The sequence below is a fragment of the Pan troglodytes genome, chromosome 4 (assembly GCF_028858775.2).
Source record: "Pan troglodytes isolate AG18354 chromosome 4, NHGRI_mPanTro3-v2.0_pri, whole genome shotgun sequence".
NCBI classification, from domain to species: Eukaryota; Metazoa; Chordata; class Mammalia; order Primates; family Hominidae; genus Pan; species Pan troglodytes.
Genome location: NC_072402.2, coordinates 66,702,684 through 66,730,307, shown reverse-complemented (window position 1 = coordinate 66,730,307; position 27,624 = coordinate 66,702,684).

Genomic DNA, 27,624 nt, shown 5'->3' with positions numbered 1-27,624 from the left:
TTAACTTTAAATGTAAATGGACTAAATTCTCCAATTAAAAGACACAGACTGGCAAATTGGATAAAGAGTCAAGACCCATCAGTGTCCTGTATTCAGGAAACCCATCTCACATGCAGAGACACACATAGGCTCAAAATAAAGGGATGGAGGAAGATCTACCAAGCAAATGGAACACCAAAAAAGGCAGGGGTTGCAATCCTAGTCTCTGATAAAACAGACTTTAAACCAACAAAGATCAAAAGAGACAAGGAAGGCCATTACATAATGGTAAAGGGATCAATTCAACAAGAAGAGCTAACTATCCTAAATATATATGCACCCAATACAGGACAACCCAGATTCAAAAAACAAGTCCCGAGTGACCTACAAAGAGACTTAGACTCCCACACATTAATAATGGGAGACTTTAACACCCCACTGTCAACATTAGACAGATCAACCAGACAGAAAGTCAACAAGAATACCCAGGAATTGAACTCAGCTCTGCATCAAGTGGGCCTAATAGACATCTACAAAACTCTCCACCCCATATCAACAGAATATACATTTTTTTCTGCACCACACCACACCTATTCCTAAATTGATCACAAACTTGGAAGTAAAGCTCTTCTCAACAAATGTAAAAGAGCAGAAATTATAACAAGCTATCTCTCAGATCGCAGTGCAATCAAACTAGAACTCAGGATTAAGAATCTCACTCAAAACCATTCAACTACATGGAAACTGAACAACGTGCTCCTGAATGACTACTGGATACATAACGAAATGAAGGCAGAAATAAAGATGTTCTTTGAAACCAACGAGAACAAAGACACAACATACCAGAATCTCTGGGATGCATTCAAGGCAGTGTGTAGAGGGAAATTTATAGCACTAAATGCCCACAAGAGAAAGCAGGAAAGATCCAAAATTGACACCCTAACACCACAATTAAAAGAACTAGAAAAGCAAGAGCAAACACATTCAAAAGCCAGCAGAAGGCAAGAAATAACTAAAATCAGAGCAGAACTGAAGGAAATAGAGACACAAAAAACCCTTCAAAAAATTAATGAATCCAGGAGCTGGTTTTTTGAAAGGATCAACAAAATTGATAGACCACTAGCAAGACTAATAAAGAAAAAAAGAGAGAAAAATCAAATAGATGCAATAAAAAATGATAAAGGGGATATCATCACCGATCCCACAGAAATACAAACTACCATCAGAGAACACTAGAAATACCTCTACGCAAATAAACTAGAAAATCAAGAAGAAATGGATAAATTCCTTGACACATACACTCTCTCAAGACTAAACCAGGAAGAAGTTGAATCTCTGAATAGACAAATAACAGGAGCTGAAATTGTGGCAATAATCAATAGCTTACCAACCAAAAAGAGTCCAGGACCAGATGGATTCACAGCCGAATTATTCCAGAGGTACAAGGAGGAACTGTTACCATGCCTTCTGAAACTATTCCAATCAACAGAAAAAGAGGGAATGCTCCCTAACTCATTTTATGAGGCCAGCCTCATCCTGATACCAAAGCCTAGCAGAGACACAACCAAAAAAGAGAATTTTAGACCAACACCATTGATGAAAATTGATGTAAAAATCCTCAATAAAATACCGGCAAAACAAAACCAGCAGCACATCAAAAAGCTTATCCACCATGATCAAGTGGGCTTCATCCCTGGGATGCAAGGCTGGTTCAATATACGCAAATCAATAAATGTAATCCAGCATATAAACAGAACCAAAGACAAAAATCACATGATTATCTCAATAGATGCAGAAAAGGCCTTTGACAAAATTCAACAATCCTTCATGCTAAAAACTCTCAATAAATTAGGTATTGATGGGACATATCTCAAAATAATAAAAGCTATCTACGACAAACCCATAGCCAATATCATACTGAATGGGCAAAAACTGGAAGCATTCCCTTTGAAAACTGGCACAAGACAGGGATGCCCTCTCACCACTCCTATTCAACATAGGGTTGGAAGTTCTGGCCAGGGCAATCAGGCAGGAGAAGGAAATCAAGGGTATTCAAATAGGAAAAGAAGAAGTCAAATTGTCCCTGTTTGCAGATGACATGATTGTATCTCTAGAAAACCCCATTGTCTCAGCCCAAAATCTCCTTAAGCTGATAAGCAACTTCAGCAAAGTCTCAGGTTACAAAATCAATGTACAAAAATCACAAGCAATCTTATACACCAACAACAGACAAACAGAGAGCCAAATCATGAGTGAACTCCCGTTCACAATTGCCTCAAAGAGAATAAAATACCTAGGAATCCAACTTACAATGGATGTGAAGGACCTCTTCAAGGAGAACTACAAACCACTGCTCAAGGAAATAAAAGAGGACACAAACAAATGGAAGAACATTCCATGCTCATGGGTAGGAAGAATCAATATCATGAAAATGGCCACACTGCCCAAGATAATTTACAGACTCAATGTCATCCCCATGAAGCTACCAATGACTTTCTTCACAAAATTGGAAAAAACTACTTTAACGTTCATATGGAAACAAAAAAGAGCCCTCATCTCCAAGTCAATCCTAAGACAAAAGAACAAAGATGGAGGCATCACACTACCTGACTTCAAACTATACTACAAGGCTACAGTAACCAAAACAGCATGGTACTGGCACCAAAACAGAGATATAGATCAATGGAACAGAACAGAGCCCTCAGAAATAACGCTGCATATCTACAACTATGTGATCTTAAACAAACCTGCGAAAAACAAGCAATGAGGAAAGGATTCCCTATTTAATAAATGGTGCTGGGAAAACTGGCTAGCCATATGTAGAAAGCTGAAACTGGATCCCTTCCTTACACCTTACACAAAAATCAATTCAAGATGGATTAAAGACTTAAATGTTAGACCTAAAACCATAAAAACCCTAGAAGAAAACCTAGGCATTACCATTCAGGACATAGGCATGGGCAAGGACTTCATGTCTAAAACACCAAAAGCAATGGCAACCAAAGCCAAAATTGACAAGTGGGATCTCATTAAACTAAAGAGCTTCTGTACAGCAGAAGAAACTATGATCAGAGTGAACAGGCAACCGACAAAATGGGAGAAAATTTTCACAACCTACTCATCTGACAAAGGGCTAATATCTAGAATCTACAATGAACTCAAACAAATTTACAAGAAAAAAACAACCCCATCAAAAAGTGGGCGAAGGACATGAACAGAGACTTCTCAAAAGAAGACATTTATGCAGCCAAGAAACACGTGAAAAAAATGCTCACCATCACTGGCCATCACAGAAATGCAAATCAAAACCACAATGAGATACCATCTCACACCAGTTAGAATGGCAATCTTTGAAAAGTCAGGAAACAAGATGTACTGGAGAGGATGTGGAGAAATAGGAACACTTTTACACTGTTGGTGGGACTGTAAACTAGTTCAACCATTGTGGAAGTCAGTGTGGTGATTCCTCAGGGATCTAGAACTAGAAATACCATTTGACCCAGCCATCCCATTACTGGGTATATACCCAAAGGACTATAAATCATGCTGCTATAAAGACACATGCACACGTATGTTTATAGTGGCATTATTCACAATAGCAAAGACTTGGAACCAACCCAAATGTCCAACAATGATAGACTGGATTAAGAAAATGTGGCACATATACACCATGGAATACTATGCAGCCATAAAAAATGATGAGTTCATGTCCTTTGTAGGGACACGGATGAAATTGGAAATCATCATTCTCAGTAAACTATCACAAGAACAAAAAACCAATCACCACATATTCTCGCTCCCAGGTGGGAATTGAAAAATGAGAACACATGGACTCAGGAAGGGGAACATCACACTCTGGGGACTGTTGTGGGGTGGGGGGAGGGGAGAGATATGGCATGGGGAGATATACCTAATGCTAGATGACGAGTTGATGGGTGCAACACTCCAGCATGGCACATGTATACATATGTAACTAACCTGCACATTTTGCCCATGTACCCTAAAACTTAAAGTAACATAATAATAAATAAAAAAAAGAAAAGTGTTTCCAAACTGCTGAATGAAAAGGAAGGTTTATGTCTATGAGATGAATGCACACATCATAAAGTGATGTCTCACATAGCTACCTTCTAGGTTTTATCCTGGGGTATTCCCTTTTTCACCTTTATCGTCAGTGAACTCCCAAATGTCTATTCACAGAATAGATAAATTGGTGCTTCCAAAATGCTGAATCCAAAGAAAGGTTTAAATTCGTGAGTTAAATGTACACAACAGAAAGCACTTTCTCAGAAATATTCTTCCTACCTTCTATCTGAAATTATTTCCTTTTTCACCATAGACCTGAATGCACCCAAAAATATCCCTTCACAGATTCTACCAAAACAGTGTTTCCAAACTGAAGGATGAAAAGAATGGTTTAACTCTAGGAGGTAAAAGGACGCATCACAAAGTGCTTTCTCAGATAGCTTCTGTCTAGGTTTTACTCTGGGATATTTGCTTTTTTTGCCATTGGCCTCAATGAGTTCCCAAATGTCCATTGGCAGAGTCAAAAAAGAAAAAAACTGTTTTTCCAAACTCCTAAATCCCAAGAAAGTTTTAACTCTGTGAGATGAATGCACACTTCACAAAGCAGTTTCTCAGAAAGATTTTTTCTAGTTCTTATTTGAAACTGTTTCATTTATCACAGTTGGCCTCAGTTTGCTCCCATATATCCCTTTGAAGATTTTACCAAAACAGTGTGTCCAAACTGCTGAATTGAAAGAAACGTTTAACTTGGCGAGATGAATTCAGACATCACAACGTGCTTTCTCGGATAACTTACTTCTAGTTTATATCCTGGGATATTAGCTTTTTTGCCATTGGCCTCAGTGAGCCCCCAAATGTCCATTCAAGAGACAAAAACAGTGTTTCCAAACTGCTGAATCCAAAGAAACGTTTAACTCTGTGAGATGAATGCAAACAACACAAGGCAGTTTCTAGAAATCTTCTTTCTAGTTTTTATCTGAAGCTATTTCTTTTTTCACCATAGGCCCCAATGTGCTTGTAAATATCCCTTCCAAGATTTGACAAAAACAGTGTTTCCAAACTGCTGAATGAAAAGAAAGGTTTAACTCTAGAAGGTTAATGCACTCATCCCAACAAGTTTCTCAGATAGCTTTATTCTAGCTTTTAATCCTTGGATATTTGCTTTTTCTCCATTGACCTCAGTGAGTTCCCAAATGTCCATTCGCGGAATGGACGAAAACCGTGTTTCCAAACTGGCTGCATCCAAAAGAAGGTTTAACTCTGTGAAATAAATGCACACATCACAAAGCAGTTTCTGAGAAAGCTTCTTTCAACTTATTATCTGAAGATAATGCGTTTTTCACCATAGGCGTCAAAAAGCTCCTGAATATCCCTCTGCAGATTCTACCAAAACATTGTTTCCAAAGTACTGAATGAAAAGAAAAGTATAACGTTGTAGGATGAATGCACATGTCACAAACACTTTCTCACATAGCTTCCTTGTAGTTTATATCCTGGGATATTTGCTTTTCCATCATTGATGTCAATGAGCTCCTAAATGTCCAATTGCAAAATGGACAAAAACAGAGTTTCCAAAGTGTAGAAACCATAGAAACGTTTAATTCTATGAGATGAAGGCACACATCACAAAGCAGTTTCTCAAAAAGTCTCTTTCTAGGTTTTATCTGAATATATTTCCTTTTTCACCATAGACCTGATTGCTCTCCCAAATGTCCCTTCACGGATTCTATCAAAAGAGTGCTTCCATACTGCTGAGTGAATGGAAAGGTTTAACTTAAGGAGATGAAAGCACACCTCACAAACAGTTTCTCAGGTAGCTTCCTTCTAGTTTTTATCCTGGGATATTTTCTTTTTTGCCATTGGACTCAATGAATTTCCAAGTGTCCATTCACAGAATGGACAAAAACAGTGTTTGTAAACTGTTGAATCAAAACAAAGGTTAACTCTGTGAGATGAATGCACACATCACAAAGCAGTTTTTCAGAAGTATTCTTTCTAGTTTCTATGTGAAGATATTTCCTTTTTCACCATTGAACTCAATGCCCTCCAAAATATACCTTAGCAGATTCTACCAAAAGAGTGTTTCCAAACTGCTGAATGAAGAGAATGGTTTAACTCTAGTAGATTAATGCACACTTCAAAAAACTATTTCTCAAATAGCTTCCTTCAAGCTTTTATCCAGGAATCACTGTTTTTGAAGTATCTACAAAGGGAAATTTGGGAGCACATTGAATTCTTTGTTGAAATAGGATATATCTTTAGGTAAAAACTAGAAAGAAACTTTCTGAGCAACTGCTTTGTGATGTCTGCATTCATGTCACCATTCAATGTCTTAAACATTTCTTTGGATTCAGGAGTTTGGAATCACTGTTTTTGTGCATTCTGCAAATGGACAATTCAGAGCTCATTGAGGCCAATGGCGAAAAAGGGAATATCCCAGGATAAATACTAGAAGGAAACTATCTAGAAAATGGTGTTGTGATATTTGCATTCATCTCGCAGATGTAAACATTCCTTTTCATTCAGCAGTTTGTAAATATGGTTTTGTTAGAATGTGCAGAGATATATGAGCACACATTGAAGCCTATGGTGAAAAGGAAAATATCTTGAGATGAAAACGAGAAAGAAGCTTTCTGAGAAACTGCTTCATGATGCAGTCATGAAACTGCTTCATTCATCTCACAGAGTTAAACCTTCCTTTGGGTTCATCTGTTTGGAAACACTGCTTTTGTCCATTCAGTGAATGGACATTTGGGAACTCATTGAGGCCAAAGGCCAAAAAGTGAATATCCCAGGATAAAAACTTGAAGGAAGCTATCTGAGAAACCGTTTTGTGATGTGTGCATTCTTCTCCGAAATTTAAACGTTTATTTTCATTCAGCAGTTTGGAAACACTGTTTTTGTAGAATTTGCAAAGGTATTTTTCAGAGCACATTGAGGCCTATGGTGAAAAAGGAACTATATTCACATAAAAACTAGAAAGAATCTTTCTGAGAAACTGCTTTGTGATGTGTGCATTCATCTCACAGGGGTAAATTTCTTTGGATTCTGTAGTTAGGAAACACTGTTTTTGTCCATTATGTGAATGGACATTTGGGAGCTCATTGAGGCCAATGGTGACAAAAGGGAATATCCCAGGTTAAAAACTGGAAGAAAACTATCTGAGAAACAGCTTTGTGATGTGTGCATTCATCTCAGAGAGCTAAGCCTTTCTTTTCATTCAGAAGTTAGGAAACACAATTTCAGTAGAATCTGCAACGGGATATTTGGGAGTGCATTGAGGTTTTGATGATAAAGGCAGTATCTTCAGATAAAAACTAGAAAATATATTTCTCAGAAACTGCTTTGTGATGTGTGCATTCTCTAACAGAGTTAAAAGTTTCATTGTATTCAGCAGATTGTAAACACTGTTTTTGTTCATTTGGTGAATGGACATTTGGAAGCTCTTTGAGGACAAGGAGAAAAAGCAAATATCCCAGCTAAATACTAGGAGGAAATTATCTGAGAAACCAATTTGTGATGTGTGAATTCTTCTTTTAAAGTTAAGCATTTCTTTTCATTCAGCAGTTTGGTAACACTGTTGTGATAGAATCTGCAAATGTATATTTGGGAGTGCATTGAGGCCTATGGAGAAAAAGGAAATATCTTCAAATATTCTTTCTCAGAAACTGCTTTTTGATGTGTGCATTCTCTAACAGAGTTAAACATTTCTTTGGATTCAGCAGATTGTAAACACTGTTTTCACCCATTCTGTGAATGGACATTTGGGATTTCATTCAGGCCAATACTGAAAAAGGGAATATCCCAGGATAAAAACTAGAAGGAAGCTCTCTGAGACACCACTTTGTGATGTTTGCATTCATCTGGCAGATTTAAAACTTTCTTTTCATTCAGCAGTTTGGAAACACTGTCTTGGTAGAATCTGCAAAGGCATTTTTGGGAGCACATTAAGGCCTATGGTTAAAAAGGAATTATCTTCAGATAAAAATTAGAAGGAATCTCTCTGAGAAATTGCTTTGTGATGTATGCATTCATCTCACAGAGTTGTAAATTTTTTGATTCAGCATTTTGGAAACACTGTTTTTGTCCATTCTGTGAATGGACATTTGGGAACTCATTGAGGCCAAAGGTGAAAAAGCAAATATCCCAGGATAAAAACTAGAAGGAAGCTATCTGAGAAACCACTTTTCAATGTGTGCATTCCTCTCCTAGAGTTAAAATTTTCTTTTCCTTCAGCAGTTTGTATCAATTTCTTTGCAGTTTCTGGGTAGGGAAATTTGGGAACACTTTGAAGCCTTTGATGAAATAGGAAATATCTTCAGATAAAAACTAGAAAGAATCTTTCCAAGAAACTGCTTTGTCATGTGTGTATTCATCTCACAGAGTTAAACGTTTCTTTGGATTCAGCAGTTTGGAAACACTGTTTTTGTTCATTCTGTGAATGTACGTTTGGGAACTCATAGAGGCCAATGGTGAAAAAGCAAATATCCTAGGAGAAATAATAGAAGGAAGCTATCTGAGAAACTGCGTTGTGATGTGTGCATTCATCTCACAGAGGTAAAACTTACTTTGGATTCTGCAGTTTGGAAACACTTTTTTGATGCCTTCCTTGAGTGGATATTTGGGACCTCACTGAGGCCAATGGTGAAAAAGTGAATATCCCAGGATAAAAACTAGAAGGAAGCTAGCAGAGAAACCATGATGTGATGTGTGCATTCATCTTGCAGAGTTAAAACTTTCTTTTCATTGAGCATATTGGAAACACTCTTTTGGTTGAATCTCAGAAGGGATATTTGGGAGTGCACTGAGGCCTATGGTGACAAAAGAAATATTTTCAGATAAACCCTAAAAAGAAGCTTTCTGGGAAACTGCTTTGTGATGTGCACATCATTCTCATGGAATTATACTTTACTTTGGATTCAGCAGTTTGGAAACAGTGGTTTTGTCCGTTCAGCAAATGGACATTTGTGAACTCATTGAGGCCAATGGCGAAAAAGTGAATAATGCAGGATAACAACTGGAAGTAAGCTATCTGAGTAACTGCTAAGTGATGTGTGCATTCATCTCCTAAATTTAAACTTGTCTTTTCATTCAGCAGTTTGGAAACACTGTTTTGGTAGCATCTGAGAAGAGATATTTGTAAAAACATTGAGGCTTATGGTGAAAAAGGAAATATCTTAAGATAAAAACTGGAAAGTAGCTTTCTGGGAAATTGCTTGGTGATGTGTACATTCATCTCACAAAGTTAAAACTTTCTTTGGACTCAGCAGTTTGGAAACACTCTTTTTGTCCATTCTGTGAATAGACATTTGGGAACTCATTGAGGCCAAAGGAAAAAAAGCAAATATCCCAGGATAAAAACTAGAAGGAAGATATCTGAGAATACAATTTGTGATGTGTACATTCATCTCCTAGAGTTAAAACTTTCTTTTAATTCCTGAGTTTATAATCACTGTTTTTGCAGTATCTGTGAAGGGAAATTTGGGATTTCATTGAGACCTTTGATGAAATAGGAAATAACTTCAGATAAAACTAGAAAGAAGCTTTCTGAGAAACAGCTTTTTGATGTGTGCTTTCATGTTACAGAGTTAAACCTTTCTTTTTATTCAGCAGTTTGGAAACACTGTTTTTGTCCATTCTGTGAATGCACATTTGGGAACTCATTGAGGACAATGGTGAAAAAGCGAATATCCCACAATAAAAACTAGAAGGAAACTACCAAAGAAACTTTGTGATGTGTGAATTGATCTCTTAGACTTAAAACTTTCTTTTCATTTAGCATTTTGGAATCACTGTTTTTGCAGTATCTGCATAGGGAAATTTGGGAATGCCTTGTGGCCTTTCATGAAATAGGAAATATCTTTGGATAAAAACTAGAAAGAATCTTTCTGTGAAAGTGCTTTGTGATGTGTGCATTCATCTCACAGAGTTAAATGTGTCTTTGGATTCAGCATTTTGAAAACACTGATTTGTCCATTCAGAGAATGGACATTCGAGAACTCCTTGAGGCCAAAGGCTAAAAAGTGAATATCCCAGGATAAATACTAGAAGGAAGCAATCAGAAACTGCTCTGTGATGCGTGCATTCATCTTGAAGAGCTACAACTTTCTTTTCATTCAGTAGTTTGGAGACACTGTTTTAGTAGAATCTGCAAAGGGATATTTGGGAGTGTATTGTTGCATATGAGGCAAAAGGAAACATCTTCATATAAAAAGTAGAAAGAAGCTTTCTGAGAGACTACTTTGTGATGTGATGTGTGCATTCATCTAACAGAGTTAAACCTTTCTTTGGATTCAGCAGTTTGGAATCACCATTTTTGTCCATTTTGCATATGGACATTTGGGAGCTCATTGAGGCCAAATGTGAAAAAGTGAACATCCCAGGATAAAAACTAGAAGGAAGCTCTAAGAGCAACTGATTTGTGATTGTGCATTCATCTCACAGATTTAAATTCCTCTTTGGATTCAGCAGTTTGTAAACACTGTTTTTATCCATTCTGCGAATGGACATTTTGGAGCTCATTGATGCCAAGGGTGTAAATGTGAATATGTCACTATTAAAACTAGAAGGAAGCTATCTGAGAAGGCGCTCTGTGATATGTTCATTCATCAGGTAGAAATAAACCTTTCTTTTAATTCAGCAGTTTTAAAACACTATTTTGGTGGAATGTGCAAATAAATATTTGGGAAAGCAATGAGGCTTATGATGAAAATGGAAATACCTTCAGATAAAAACTAGAAAGAAGCTTTCTGAGAAACTGCATTGTGATGTGGGTATTCATCTCACAGAGGTAAATCTTTCTTTGGATTCTGCAGTTTGGAAACACTGTTTTTGTCTATCTGCGAATGGACATTTCAGAGCTGATTGAGGCCAATGGCAAAAAGGCGAATATCCCAGGATAAAAACTTGAAAGAAGCAATCTGAGAAACCGCTTTATGATGCATGCATTCATCTTGCAGAGCTAAAACTTTCTTTTCATTCAGCAGTTTGGAAGCACTGTTTTGGTAGTATCTGCAAAGGGATATTTTGGAGCGTATTTTTGCCTATGGGGAAAAAGCAAATATCTTCAGGTAAAAACTAGAAAGAAGATTTCTGAGAAATTGGTTTGTGATGTGTGCATTCATCTCACAGTGTTAAAAGTTTCTCTGGATTCATCAGTTTGTAAACACTGTTTTTCTCCAACCTGCAAAAGGACATTTGGGAACTCACTGGGGCCAATGGTGAAAAAATGAGTATCACAGAATAAAATCTACAAGGAAACTATCTGAGAAACTGCTCTGTGATGTATGCATTCATCTCCTACAATTAAACGTTTCTTTTCATTCAGCAAGTTCGAAACTATCTTTTTAGAATCTGCAAAGTTATATTTGGGCTCGCATTGAGTCTTATGGTAATAAAGGAAATACCTTCAGACAAAATCTAGAAAGAATCTTTCTGAGAGACTGCTTTGTGATGTGTGCATTCACCTTAAAGGCTTAAACCTTTCTTTGGGTTCAGCAGTTTGGAAACACTGTTTATTAAATAATTTGAATGGACATTATGGAGCTTCTTGAGGTCATTATCAACAAAGTGAATATCCCAGGATAAAAACGAGAAGGAAGCTATCTCAGAAACTGGTTTTGGATGTGTCCATTCATCTCACAGACTTAAAATTTTCTTTTCATTCAGCAGTTTGGAAACTCTGTTTTGGTAAAATCTAAGGAATATTTGGGAGTGCTTTGAGGCCTATGGTGAAAAAGGAAATATCTTCAGATGAAAACTACAAAGATGTTTTCTTAGAAACTGTTTTGTGATGTTTGAATTCATCTGACAGTTAAACCTTTCCTTGGATTCAGAAGTTTGGAATCACTGTTTTTGTCCATACTGCAAATGGACACTTGGGAGCTCATTGAGGCAAAGATGAAAAAGTGAATATCCCAGGATGAAAACTAGAAGAAAGCTATCTGAGAAATTGCTTTGTGATGTGTGCATTCATCAGGCAGTGTAAAAGTTTCATTTCATTCAGCAGTTTGGAAACACAGTCTTGGCAGAATCTGCAAAGGGATATTTGGGAGCACATTCACACCTATGGTGATAAAGTAAATATCTTCAGATAAAATCTAGAAATAAGCTTTCTTGGAAACTGCTTTAAAATGTGTTCATTCATCTCACAGAGTTAAACGTTTCTTTGGATTCAATAGTTAGGAAACACTTATTTTGTCCATTCTGTGAATGGACATTTGGGAGCTCATTGAGGCCAATTTCAAAAAAGTGAACATCCCAAGATAAAAACTAGAAGGAAATTATCTGAGAAACTGCTTTGAGATGTGTGCATACATCTCCCAGAGTTAAAAGTTTCTTTGGATTCAACAGTTTGGTAAAACTGTGTTTGTCAAATGTGAGAATGGACATTTCAGAGCTCATTGAGGCCAATGGAGAAAAAGGGAATATCTCAGCATAAAAATTAGAAGAAAGTTATCAGAGAAACAACTTTGTGATGTGTGCATTCATCTTGTAGAGTTAAATCTTTCTTTTCATTCATCAGTTTGGAAATGCTGTTTTGGCTTGCTCTGTGAAGGAATATTTGGGAGCGTGTTGAGGCCAATGGAGAAAAAGGAAATATCTTCAGATAAAAACTAGAAAGAAGCTTTCTGAGAAACTGCTTTGTGATGTGTGCATTCATCTCACAGATTTAAACCTTTCTTTGGATTCAGCATTTTGGAAATACTGTTTTTGTCCATTCTGTGAATGGACACTTGGAACTCTTTAAGGCCAATGGTGAAAAAGGGAATATTCTGGGATAAAAACTAGAATTAAACGATCAGAGAAACTGCATTGTGATGTGCGCATTCATCTGGCAGTTTTAAACTTTTATTTTCACTCAACAGTCTGGAAACCCTGTTATATTTGAATCTGTGAAGGGATATTTGAGAGCTCATTGAGGCCTATGGTGAAAAAGGAAATGTTTTCAGGTGAAAACTAGAAAGAAGCTTTCTGAGCAACAGCTTCATGATGTGTGCATTCATCTCACAGAGATAAGCTATTGTGTGGAGTCAGCAGTTAGGAAACACTGCGTTTGTCCATTCTGTGAATGGACATTTGGGAGCTCATTGAGACCAATGGTGAAAAAGGGAATACTCCAGGATAAAAACTAGAAGAAAGCTATCTGAGAAACCGTTTGGTGATGTGTGCATTCATCTCACAGAGTGAATCCTTTCTTTTCATTCAGCAATTTGGAAACTCTGTTATGGTAGGACCTGCGAAGGTATATTTGGTAGCGCATTGAATCCTATGGTGCAAAAGGAGATATTTTCAGATAAAAACTAGAAGGAAGCTTTCTGAGAAACTGCTTTGAGATGTTTGCATACATCTCACAGAGTTTAAACTTGCTTTGGATTCAACAGTTTGGAAAAACTGTTTTTGTCCTATCTGAGAACGGACATTTCAGAGCTCATTGAGGCCAATGGAGAAAATTTGAATATCCCAGGATTAAAACTAGAAGGAAGCTATCAGAGAAACCAGTTTGTGATGTGTGCATTCATGTCACAGAGCTAAACCTTTCTTTTCATTCGTCAGTATGGAAACACTGTTTTGGTAGGATCTGTGAAGGGATATTTGGGAGCATATTGAGGCCAATGGTGAAAAACTAAATATCTTCAGATATAAGCTAGAAAAAAAGCCTTCTGAGAAAGTTCTCTGTGATGTGTGCATTCAACTCACAGAGTTAAACCTTTCTTTTGATTAATCAGCTTGTAAATGCTGTTTTTGTCCATTCTGCAAATGGACTTTTGGGAACTCATTGAGGCCGATGGTAAAAAAGTGCATATCTCTAGATGAAAGCTAGAAGTTAGCTCTCTGGTAAACCATTTTATGATATGTGCATTTGTCTCCCAGAGGTAAACTTTTCTTTTCATTCAGCAGTTTGGAATCACTGTTTTTGCAGTATCTGCAAAGGGAAAGTTGGGAGTGCATTGAGGCCTTTGAAGACATAGGAAATATCTTCAGATAAAAACTAGAAAGAAGGTTTCTGTGAAACTGCTTTGTGATATTTGTGTTCATTTCCCAGACTTAAACATGTCTTTTTATACAGCATTTTGTAAACACTGTTTCTGTCCATTCTGGGAATGGACATTTTGGAACTCTTTGTAGCCAATGGTAAAAAAAAAAAGTGAATATGTTAGGATAAAAACTAGAAGGAATCTATCTGAGAAACTGCTTTGTGATCTGGGCATTCTTCTCCTAGAAGTAAACCTTTCTTTTCCTTCAGCACTTTGGATACACTGTTTTGGTTGAATCTGCAAAGAGATATTTGGCAGCATAATGAGGTCTATGGTGAAAAACGAAATATCATCAGATAAAAATTAGAAAGAAACATTCTGAGAAACAGCTTTGTGATGTGCACATTCATCTCACAGATGTAAACATTTCTTTGGATTCATCATTTTGGAAACACTGTTTTTGTCTTTCTGTGAATGGACATTTGGGAGCTCATTGAGGCCAATGGCAAAAAAGTGAATATCCCAGGATAAAAACTAGAAGGAAGCTATCTGAGAAACCGTTTTATGATGTGTGCATTCATCTTCTAGAGTTAAACCTTTCTTTTCATTCAGCAGTTTGGATACACTGTTTTGGTAGAATATGTGAAGGGATACTTGGGAGGGCTTTGAGGCCTATGGAGTAAAAGGAAATATCTTCAGACAAAAACTAGAAAGACGTTTTCTGAGAAACTGCATTTTGATGTCTGCATTCATCTCACAGATTTAAAACTTTCTTTGGATTCATCTGTTTGGAAACACTGTTTTCATCCTTTCTGTGACGGGACATTTGGGAACTCATTGAGGCCAATGTCTAAAAAGAGAACATCCCTGGATAAAAACTAGAAGGAAGCTATCTGAGGACCCGCTTTGAGATATGTGCATGTATCTTGCAAATTTAAAGCTTTCTTATCATTCTGCAGTTTGGAAACTTTGTTTTGGCATAATCTGGGAAGTGATATTTGGAGCTTCTTGAGGAATATGGTGAAAAAGGAAATATCTTCCGATGAAAACTAGAAAGACTCTTTCTGAGAGACTGTTTTGTGAGGTGTGCGTTCATCTCACAGAGTTAAAACTTTTTTTGGATTCAGCAGTTTGCAAACACTGTCTTTGATCATTCTGCAAATGGACATTTGGGAACTCATTGAGGTCAATGGTGAAGAAGTGAATATCTCAGGATAAAAGCTAGGAAGGAAACCATCTGAGAAACCGCTTTGTGATTTGTGCATTCATCTCACAGAGTTAAACTTTTCTTTTCATTCAGCAGTTTGGAAACACTGTTTTGGTATAATATGCATAGGTATATTTTGGAGCGTATTAAGACCTATGGTGAGAAAGGAAATATCTACAGATAAAAGAAGAAAGAAGCTTTCTGAGAAACTGCTTTGTGATTATTCATTCATCTCACAGAGTTAAACTTGTCTTTCAATTCAGCAGTCTGGAAACACTGCTTTTGTCCATTCTGCAAATGGAAATTTTGGAATGCATTGAGGCCAATGGCGAAAAAGCAAATATCCCAGGATAATAACAAGAAGGAAGCTATAAGAGAAACCATTTTATGATATAGGCATTCGTATTCAAGAGTTAAAACATTCTTTTCATTCAGCAATTTGGAATCACTGTTTTTGCCGTATTTCCAAAGTGATATTTGAAAGCACGTTGAGACCTTTGATGTAATAGGAAATATCTTCATGTAAAAACTAGAAAGGAGCTTTCTGAAAAACTGCTCTTTTGATGTGTGCTTTCGTCTCACAGACTTAAACATTTCTTTGGATTCAGCGGTTTGCAAACACAGTTTTTGTTCATTCTTGGAATGGACATTTTGTTGCTCAGTCAAGCAAACATCTAGAACCTAAATATTCCTGGATAAAAACTAGAAGGAAGCTATCTGATAAACTGCTTTGTGATGTGTGCATTCATCTCCTAGAAATAAAACTTTTCTTTTCATTCAGCACTTTGGAATCAATGTTTTTGCAGAATCTCTGAAGGGAAATTTGGGAGCATTTTGAGGCATCTGACGAAATACAAAATATCTTCAAATAAAAACTAGAAAGAAACTTTCTGAGAAACTGCTTTGTGATGTGTTCATTCATCTCACAGAGTTAAAACGTTCTTTGGATTCATCTGTTTGGAAACATTGATTTTGTCTATTCTGCAAATGGACATTTGGAACTCATTGAGGCCGATGGTGAAAAAGAGAATATTCCAGGATAAAAACTAGAATTAAACAATCAGAGAAACTGTGTTGTGATGTGTGCATTCATCTCCTAAAGTTAAACTTTTCTTTTCATTTGCCAGTTTGAAAACACCGTTTTGGTAGAATCTGCGATGGGATATTTGGAGCATATTGAGGAATAAGTTGAAAAAGGAAATATATTCAGATAAAATCAGAAAGAATCTTTCTGAGAAACTGCTTTGTGATGAGTGCATTCCTCTCATAGAGTTAAAACTTTCTTTGGATTCAGCAGTTTGCAAACACTGTATTTGTCCATTCTGTGAATGGACTTTTGGGAACTTATTGAGGCCAATGGTGAAAAAGCTCATATGAGGGGATAAAAACTAGAAGGAAGCTATCTGAGAAACAGCTTTGTGACGTGTGCATTCATCTCACAGAGGTAAAGGTTTCTTTTCATTCAGCAGTTTGGAATCACTGTTTTTGCAGAATCTGCAAAGGGAAATTTGGGAGTGCATGGAGGCCTTTAATGAAACAGGAAATAAATTCAGATAAATCCTAGAAAGAAGCATTCTGAGAAAGAGCTTTGTGATGTATTCCTTTATCTCACAGAGTTTATCATTTCTTTGGACTCAGCAGCTTGGGAACACTGTTTTTGTCCATTTGACAAATGGACATTTGGAAGCTCGTAGAGGCCAAAGGCAAAAAAGGGAATATCCCATGATAAATACTAGAAGGAAGATATCTGAAAAACCTCTTTATGATGTGTCTAGTCATCTCTCAGAGTTAAATTTTCTTTTAATTCAGCAGTTTGGAAACACCGTTTTGGTACAATCTGTGAATTGATATTTGGGAGCACATTGAGGCATAAGGTGAAAAAGGAAGTATCTTCAGATAAAAACTAGAAAGTTTTCTGAGAAATTGCTTTGTGATGTCTGCATTCATCTCACAGAGTTAAAAGTTTCTTTGGATTCAGCAGTATGGAAACACTGTTTTTGTCCATTTCACGAATGGACATTTTGTAGCTCATTGAGGCAAATGGCAAAAAAGGCAATATCCCAGTATAAAAACTAGAAGGAATCTATCTGAGAAACTGCTTTATGATGAGTGCATTCGTCTCCTAGAGTTAAAAATTTCTTTTCATTGAGCAGTTTGGAAAAACTGTATTGATAGTATCTGCGAAGGGATGTTTTGGAGCACATTGAGGCCAAAGGAGAAAAAATAAATATCTTCAGATAAAAACTATAAAGAGTCTTTCTGAGAAACTGCTTTGTGATGTGTGCATTCATCTCAAAGAGTTAAAGATTTCCTTGGATTCAGCTGTTTGGAAAGACTGTTTTTGTCCATTCTGTGAATGGACATTTGAAACTCTTTGAGGCCAATGGCAAAAAAAGTGAATATCCCAGGTTAAAAAGTAGCAGGAAGCTATCTGGGAAACTGCTTTGTGATGTGTGCAGTCATCTCCTGGAATTAAAATTTTCTTTCCATTCAGCAGTTTGGATTCACTCTGTTTGAAGTATCTGTCAAAGGAAATTTGGGAGTGCACTGATTTCTTTGATGAAACAGGAATATCTTCAGATACAAACTGGAAAGAAGCCATCAGTGAAGTTGCTTTGTGATGGGTTCATTCATCACAGAGATTTAAAAATTTCTTTGGATTCAGCAGTTTGTAAACACATTTTTTGTCCGTTCTGCGAAAGGACACTTGGGAACTCATTGAGGCCAATGGTGAAAAAGTGAATATCCTAGGAAAAATACTAGAACGATATCATCTGAGATACTCTGTTGTGAAGTGTGCATTCATCTCACAGTGTTAAACTTTGGCTTTCATTCAGAATTTTGTAAACAGTGTTTGGGATGAATCCTCAAAGGGATATTTGGGAGTGTATTGAGGCCTATGGTGAAAAAGAAAATATCTTCAGATAAAAACTAAAAAAAAAAGCTTTCTCAGAAACTGCTTTTTGATGTGTGCATTCAACCCAAAGAGTTAAACTTTTCTTTGGATTCAGCAGTTTGGAAACACTTTTTGTCCATTCTGCAGATCTACATTTGGGAACTCATTGAGGACAAGGGTGATAAAGTGAATATACCAGGATAAAACCTAGAAAGAAGCTGTCTGAGAAACCGCTTTGTGATATGTGCATTCATCTCCTAATGTTAAACCCTTCTTTTCATTCAGCAGTTGGGAATCACTGTTTTTGCAGTATCTGTGAAGGGAAATTTGGGAGCTCATGGAGGCCTTCTATGAAATAGGAAATTTCTTGAGAAGAAAACTAGAGAGAATCTTTCCAAGAAACTACTTTGTGATGTGTGCACTCATATCACAGACTTAACTGTTTCTTTGGATTCAGCAGCTTTGAAACACTGTTTTTGTCCATTCTACAAATGGATATTTCAGAGCTCATTGAGGCCAATGTCAAAAAAGCAAATATCCCAGGGTAAATTCTAGAAGGAAGCTATCTGAGAAACCACGTTGTGATGTTTGCATTCATCTCACAGAGTTAAACATTTCTTTTAATTCAGCAGTTTAGAAACACTGTTCTTTTGGAATCTGTGCAGGGATACTTGGGAGCGCATGGAGGCCTACGGTAAAAGAAAAAAATATCTTGAGAGAAAAACTGGGAAATAGCATTCTGAGAAACTGCTTTGTGATGTGGGGATTCCACTCAAAGAGTTAAAATTTTCTTTTGATTCAGCACTTTGGAAACACTGTTTTCATCCATTCTGAAAATGAAAATTTTGTAACTCACTGATTCTAATGTCAAAAAAGCAAATATCCCAGTATAAAAATTAGAAGGAAGCGATCTGAAAAACCGCTTTTTGATATGTGCATTCATCTCCTAGAGTTAAAATTTCTTTCCATTCAGCAGTTTGTAATCACTGTTTTTGCAATATCAGTGAAGTGATGTTTGGGAGTGCATAGAGGCCTTTGATGAAATAGGAAATATCTTCAGATAAAAACTAGAAAGGAGCTTTCTGAGAAACGCTTTGTGATGTGTGCATTCGTCTCACAGACTTAAACATTTCTTTGGATTCAACAGTTTGGAAACACTGTTTTTGTCCATTCTGTGAATAGACATTTGGATGCTCATTGAAGCCAATGACAAGAGAGTGAATATCCTAGAATCAATACTAGAAGGAAGCTATCTGACAAAACGCGTTGTGATGTGCGCATTCATCTCGCTGATTGAAACCTTTCTTTTTATTCAGCAGTTTGGAAACATTGTTTTGGTAGAATCTGTGAAGGGATATTTGGGAAACCATTGAGGCCTATGGTGAAAACATAAATACCTTCAGATAACAAATAGAAAGAAGCTTTCTGAGAAAGCGCTTTGTCATGTGTGCATTCATCTCACAGAGTTAAACCTTTCTTTGGATTCAAGAGTTTGGAATCACTTTTTTTGTCCATTTTGCAAAAGGACATTTGGGAAATCATTGAGGATTATGGTGAATAAATGAATATCCCAGGGAAAAACTAGAAGGAAGCTATCAGAAAAACCAGTCTGTGATTTGTGTATTCATCTCCTAAAGTTAAAACTTTTTTTAATTCAGCAGTTTTAAACACTGTTTTGGTAGAATCTGCAAAGGGATATTTGGGAGTGAACTGAGGCCTATGGTGAAAAAGGAAGTATGTTCAATTAAAAACTAGAAAGATTTCTGAGAAACTGCCTTGGGATGGGTGCATTCATCTCAAAGAGTTAAAACTTTCTTTTGATTCACCAGTTTGGAAACACTCTTTTTGTCCATTCTGTGAATGGACATTTGGGAACTCATTCAGGCCAATGTCGAAAAAGTGAATATCCCAGGATAAAAACTAGAAGAAAATTATCTGAGAAACGACTTTGAGATCAGTGCATTCATCTCCTAGAGTTAAAACTATCTTTTCATTCAGCAGTTTGGAATCACTGTTTTTGCAGTATCTGTGAAGGGAAATTTGGGAGTGCATGGAGGCCTTTGATGAAACAAGAATTATCTTCAGAGAAAAACTAGAAAGAAGCTTTTTGAGAGGCTCCTTTTTGATGGGTGCATTCATCTCACAGAGTTGAACGTTTCTTTGGACTCAGCAGTTTGGAAACACTGTTTTTCTCCATTCTGCAAATGGACATTTGGGAACTCATTGACACCAATGGCCAAAAAGTGAACATACCAGCATAAAAAAATAGAAGGAAGCTATCTGAGAAACCACTTTGTGTTGTGCACATTCATCTCCTAGAGTTAAACCTTTCTTTTCATTCAGCAATTTGGAATCACTTTTTTTGCAGTATCTGTGAAGGGAAATTTAGGAGCACATTTAGGCCTTTGGTGAAATATGAAATATCTTCTGATAGAAACTAGAAATAAGCTTTGTGAGAAACTGCTTTGTGATGTGCGCATTCACATCACAAATGTTTGAATTCATATTTGGGAGAGCATTGAGGCTGATGGTGAAAAAGAAAATATCTTCCGATAAAAACTAGAAAGAAACTTTATGAGAAACTGCTTTGTGATGTGTGCATGCATCTCACAGAGTTAAACCTTTCTTTGGATTCAGCAGTTTGGAAACACTGTTTTTGTCCATTCTGTGAATAGACACATGGGATCTCATGGAGGCCAATGACAAAAAGTGAATGTCTGAGGATAAATAATAGAAGGAAGCTATCTGAGAAACTACACTGTGATGTGTGCCTTCATCTCGCAGAGTTACACTATTAATTCAGCAGTTTGGAAACACTGTTTTGATAGAATCTGCAAAGGGGTATTTGTGAGTGCATTGAGGCCAATGGTGTAAAAGGCAATATCTTCAGATAAAAACTTGAAAGAATCTTTCTGAGAAACTGCTTTATGATGTGTGCATTCACCTCACAGAATTAAACCTTTCTTTTGATTCAGAATTTTGGAAAAACTGTATTTTTTTCATTCTGTGAATGGACATTTGGGAACTCTTTGAGGTCAATGGTGAAAAAGAAAATATATCAGGAAAAAATTTAGAAGCAAGCTATCTGAGAAACCTGTTTGTGGTGTGCACATTCATCTCCTAGAGTTAAAACTTTTATTTCTGTCAACAGTTTGGAATATCTGTTTTTACAGTATCTCTGAAGGGATATTTGGGAGAGTTTTGAGGCCTTTTATGAAATAGGAAACATCTTCAGATAAAAACTAGAAAGAAGCTTTCTGAGAAATTGCTTTGTGATGTTTGCACTCATTTCACAGAGTTAAACGTTTCTCTGGATTAAGCAGTTAGGTAATAATTTTTTATTCCATTCTGAGAATGGACATTTTGGAACTCACTGGGACCAATGGTGAAAAAGCAAATATCCCAGGATAAAAGCTAGAGGAAAGCCTTTGAGAAACCACTTTGTGATGTGTGCCTTCATCTCACAGAGTTACACCTTTCTTTTTCCTCAGCAGTTTGGAAAACCTGTTTTGGTAGAATCTGCAAAGGGATAATCGGAGTGCATTGAGGCCTATGGTGAAAAATGAAATAAATTCAGAAAAAGCTAGAAAGAAGCCTTCTGAGAAGCTGCTTTGTGATGTGCGCTTTCTTCTCACAGAGTTAAAACTTTCTTTGGATTCAGCAGTTTGGGAACACAGTTTGTGTCCTTTCTGTGAATGGACTTTTGGGAACTCTTTGAGGCCAATGGCATAAAAGAGAATATCCCAGGAATAAAACTAGAAGGAAGTTCTCTGAGAAACTGCCCTGCAATGTGTGCATTCATCTCCTAAAGTTAAACCTTTCCTTTCATTCAGCGGTCTGGAAACACTGATTCTGTAGAACCTGCAAAGAGATATTTGGCAATGCATTGAGGCCTACAGTGAAAAGGGAAATACCTTCAGGTAAAAACCAGAAAAAATATTTCTGGGAAACTGCTCAGTGATGTGTGCATTCATCTCCTAGAGTTAAACCTTTCTTTTAATTCAACAGTTTGGAATCACGTTTTTTGCAGAATCTGTGAAAGGAAATTTGGGAGAGCTTTGTGGCCTTTGATGAAATAGGAAATATGTTCAGATAACAACAAGAAAGAAACTTTCTCAGAAACTGCTCTGTGATGTGTGCATTCACCTCACAGAGTTAAACGTTACTTTGGATTCAGCAGTTTGGAAATGCTGTTACTGTCCATTCTGCAAATGGACATTTCTGAACTCTTTGAGGCCAAAGGCGAAAGAGCAAATATCCCAGGATAAATACTAGAAGGAAGCTATCAGAGAAACCACGTTGTGATGTGCGCATTCATCTCACAGAGTTAAACTTTTCATTCAGCAGATTGGAAATACTGTTTTGCTAGAATCTGCAAAGGGATATTTGGGAGTGCCTTGAGGTCTATGGTGAAAAAGGAAATATCTTCAGATAAAAACTAGAAAGAAGCTTTCTGAGAAACTGCTTTGTGATGTGTGCATTCCTCTCACAGACTTAAACATTTCTTTGTATTGAGCAGTTTAGAAACACTGTTTTTGTCCATTCAGCGAATGGACATTTGTCAACTCATTGAAGGCAATGGCGAAAAAGTCAATATCCCAGTATAAAAACCAGAAGGAAGCTATCAAAGAAAAAGCTTTGTGATGTGGGCATTTGTCTCCTAGAGTTAAAACTTTCTTTTCATAGTGCATTTTGGAATCACTTGTTTTGCAGTATCAGTGAAGGGAATTAAGGAGCACATTCAGGCCTTTGACAAAATAGGAAACATCTTCAGTTAGAAAGAAGAAATAAGCAGTCTGAGAAACAGTTTTTAAAAGTTTGCATTCAACTCACAGATTAAACTTTTCATTGGATTCAGCAGTTTAGAAACCTTTTTTTGTCCATTTTGTGAATGGACATTTAGGAACTCATTGAGACCAGTGGCAAAAAAGGGAATATCCCAGGATAAATGCTAGAAGGATGCTATCTGAGAAAACGAATTGTGATATGCGTATTCATTGCACAGAGATAAACTTTTGTTTTCATTCAGAAGTTTGGAATCACTTATTTTGCTATATCTACAAAGGGAAATATGGGAGCACATTGAGGCCTTTGATGAAATAGGAAATATCTTCAGATAAAAACTTTGAAGAAACTTTCTGAGAAACTGATTTGTGATGTTTGCATTCACTTCAGATACTTAGGCATTTCTTTGAATTCAGCAATTTGGAAACACTGTTTTTGTCGATTCTACGAATGGACATTTGGGAGCCCATTGAGGCCAATGGCAAAAAAGTGAATATCCCAGGATAAAAACTAGGAGGAAGCTATCTGAGAAACCACATTGTGATGTTGCACTCATCTCACAGAGTTAAACTTTTCTTTGGATTCAGCAGTTTGGAAAAAATGTTTTTGTCCATTCTGCAAATGGATATTTGGGAGCTCATTGGGGCCAAACGAGAAAAAGTGAATATCCTAGGATAAATACTAGAAGGAAGCTCTCTGAGAAGCTGCTTTGTGATGTGAGCATTTATCTCACAGATTTCAACATTTATTTTCATTCAGCAGTATAGAAACACTGTTTTGGTAGAACCTGCAAAGGGATATTTGGGAGAGCATTGAGGCCTAAGGTGAAAAAGGTAATATCTTCAGATAAAATTTAGAAAGAAGCTTTCTGAACAATGATTTGTGGTGTGTGCATTCATCTCACAGAGTTAATCTTTTCTTTGGATTCAGCTGTTTGGAAATACTGTTTTTTCCATTCTGCAAATGTACATTACAGATCTCCTTGAGGCCAGTAGCACAAAAGCGATTATCCTAGGATAAAAACGAGAAGGAAGCTATCTGAGAAACTGCCCTGTTATGTGTGCATTCATGTCACAGAGGTAAACCTTTCTTTTCTTTCAGCAGTTTGGAATGAATTTTTGCAGTATCTGTGAAGACAAATTTGGGAGCGTGTAGAGGCCTTTGATGAAATAGGAAGTACTTTCAGAACAAAACTTGAAAGAAGCTTTCAGAGAAATTGCTTTGAGATGTGTGAATTCACAACACAGACATAAACATTTCTTTCAATTCGGCATTTTGGAAAGACTGTTTTTGTCAATTCTGTGAAAGGATATTTCGGAGTTCATTGAGGCCTATGATAAAAAACTGATTATCCCAGGATAAATACTAGAAGAGAGCTATCTTAGAAACCATGATGTGATGTGTGAATTCATCTCACAGAGTTAAACTTTTCTTTTCTTTAGCAGTTTATAAACACTGTTTTGGGAAAATCAGCAAAGGGATATTTTGTAGGGCATTGATGCCTATGGGGAAAAATAAAATATATTCAGATAAAAACTAGAAAGAAACTTTCCTAGAAACTGCTTTGTGATGTATGCATTCATATCACACAGTTAAAACTTTCTTTGGATTTAGCATTTTGGTAACACTGTTTTTGTCCTTTCTGCGAATGGACAACTGTGAACTCATTGAGGCAAATGGTGAAAAAGTGAATTTCCCAGGTTAAAAACTAGAAGGAAGCTGTCTGGGAAAAGGCATTGAAATGCGTGGATTTATATCCTAGAGTTAAACTTTTCTTTTCTTTCAGCAGTTTGGAAACACTGTTTTGGTAGAATCTGAGAAGGGATGTTTTGGAGCCCATTCAGGCCTATGGTGAAAAACGAAATATCTTCAGATGAAAACTAGAAAGAAGCATTCAGAGAAACTTCTTTGTGATGTGTGCATTCAACTCAAAAAGATAAACGTTTCTTTGGATTCAGCAGTTTGGAAACACTGTTTTTGTCCGTTCTGTGATAGGACACTTGGGAACTCGTTGAGGCCAATGGCAAAAAAGTGAATATCCCAGGAAAAAAACTAGAAGGAAGCTATTGAGAAACTGCTTTGTTACGTGTGCATTTGTCTCCTACAGTAAAACTTTTCTTTTCATTCAGCAGTTTGGAATCACTATTTTTGCAGTAACTGCAAACGGAAATTTCAGAGCACAATAAGGCCTTTGAAGAAATAGGGAATATCTTCAGATAAAAACAAGATAAAACCTATGTGTGAAACTGCTTTGTGATGCATGCATTCATCTCACAGAGTTAAAACTTTATTTTGATTCAGCAGTTTGGAAACACTGTCTATGTTCATTGTGTGAATGACCATTTGGGAACTCATTGAGGCCAACAGTGAAGAAGTGAATAACCCAGGATAAAAACTAGAAGGAAGCTGTCTGAGAAACTGCATTGTGATGTGTGCATTCATCTCACAGAGTTAAACTTTTCATTCACCAGTTTGGAAACACTGTTTTGACTGATAAAAGCTAGAAAAAAGCATTCTGAGAAACTGCTTTGTTATGTGTGAATTCAACTCACAGAGTTAAACCTTTTTTTGGATTCAGCCATTTGGAAACCCTGTTTTTGTCCATTCTGTGAATGGACGTTTGTTAACTCATTGAGGCCAAGGGTGAAAAAGTGAAAATCCCAGAATACAAACTGGAAGGAAGCCGTCTGAGAAACCACTTAGTGATGTGGGCATTCGTCACCTAGAGTTAAAACTTTCTTTTCATTCAGGAATTTGGAATCACAGTTTATGCAGTATCTGTGAAGGGAAATTTGGGAGCGCATTGAGGCCTTTGCTGAAATAGGAAATTTCTTCAGACAAAACCTAGAAAGAAGTATTCTGAGAAACTGTGTTGTGATGTGTGCATTCAATTCACAGAGTTAAAACTTTCTTTGGATTAATCAGTTTGGAAACATTGTTTTTGTCCATTCTGTGAATGGACATTTATTAACTCATTCAGGCCAATGGCAAAAAAGTGAAAATCCCAGGATAAAAACTAGAAGGATCAATCTGAGAAAGCACTTGTGAAATGTGCATTAATCTCACAGAGTTAAACGTTTCTTTGGATTCAGCAGTTTGGAAACACTGTGTTTGTCCTTTCTGTGAATGGACATTTGGGAGCTCATTGAGGCCAATGGCAAAAAAAAATCCCAGGATAAATAGTAGAAGGAAGCTAAGTGCAAAACCACGTTGTGATGTGTGCAGTTGTCTACTAGAGTTCAACCTTTCTTTTCATTCAGCAGTTTAGAATCACTGTTTTTGGAGTATCTGTGAATCGATTTTTTAGAGCGCATTGATGCCTTTGATTAAATATGCAATATCTTCAGATAAAAACTAGAAAGAAGCTTTCTGAGAAACTGTTTTTTGATGTGTGCATTCGTCTCACCAAGTTAAATGTTTCTTTGGATTCAGCAGTTTGGAAAAACTGTTTTTTTTTTTTCCATTCTGTGAATAGACATTTGGGAACCCATTGAGGCCAAAGGCAAAAAAGTGAATATCTGAGGGTAAAAACTAGAAGGAAACTATCTGACAAACCACTTTTTGATGTGTGCATTGATGTCCTAAACTTAAACTTTTCTTTTCTTTCAGCAGTTTTGATTCACTGTTTTGGTAGAATCTGTGAAGGGATATTTGGGAGCATTTTGAGGTCAATGGTAAAAAAGGAAATATCTTCGTATAAAAACTAGAAAGAAGCTCAACGAGAAGCTGCTTTGGGATGTGTGCATTTATCTCATGTAGTTAAGCCTTTCTTTAGATTCAGCAGTTTGGAAACACTGTTTTCTTAGAATCTGCAAAGAGATATTTGTTAGTGAATTGAGGCCTAAAGTGAAAAAGCAAATATTTTCAGATAAAAACTAGAAAGAAGCTTAATGATAAACTGGTTTGGGATACGGGCATTCATCTCACAGAGTTAAACCTTTCTTTGGATTTAGCAGTTTGGTAACACTGTTTTTGTCCATTCTACAAATGGACATTTGGGAGATCATGGAGGCCAAAGGCGAAAAAGAGAATATCCCAGGATAGGAACTAGAAGGAAGCTATTTGAGAAACCGATTTGTGTTGTGTGCATTCAACCCACAGAATTAAACCTTCCTTTTCATTCAGCAGCTTGAAAACACTGTTTTTGTAGGATCTGCAAAGGGATTTTTGGTAGTGCATTGAGGTCCCTGTTTAAAAAGGAAATATCTTCAGATAAAAACCAGAAAGAAACTTTCTGAGAAACTACTTTGTGAAGTGTGCATTCACCTCACAGACTTAAACCTTTCTTTGGAATCAGCAGTTTGGTAACACCGTTTTTGTCCATTTTGTGAATGGACATATGGGAGATCATTGAGGTCAATGGCGAAAGTGTGACTATCCTAGGATAAAAACTAAAAGGAATTTATCTGATAAACAGATTTGTGATGTGTGCATTCATCTCACAGAGTTAAACCTTTCGTTTCATTCAGTAGTTTGGAAATACTGTTTTCTTAGAATCTGCGAAAAGATATTTGGTAGCACATTGAGGCCTATAGTGAAAATGGAAATCTCTTTAAATGAAAACTAGAAAGAAGCTTAATGAGAAAATGCTTTGGGATGTGTGCATTCATGTGACAGAGTTAAACCTTTCTGTTAATTCGTCAGTTTGGTAACACTGTCTCTGTCCTTTTGTGAACGGATATTTTGGAGCCCATTGAGGCCAATGGTGAAAAAGTGATTACCCCAGGATAAAAGCTAGAAGGAAGCTCTCTAAG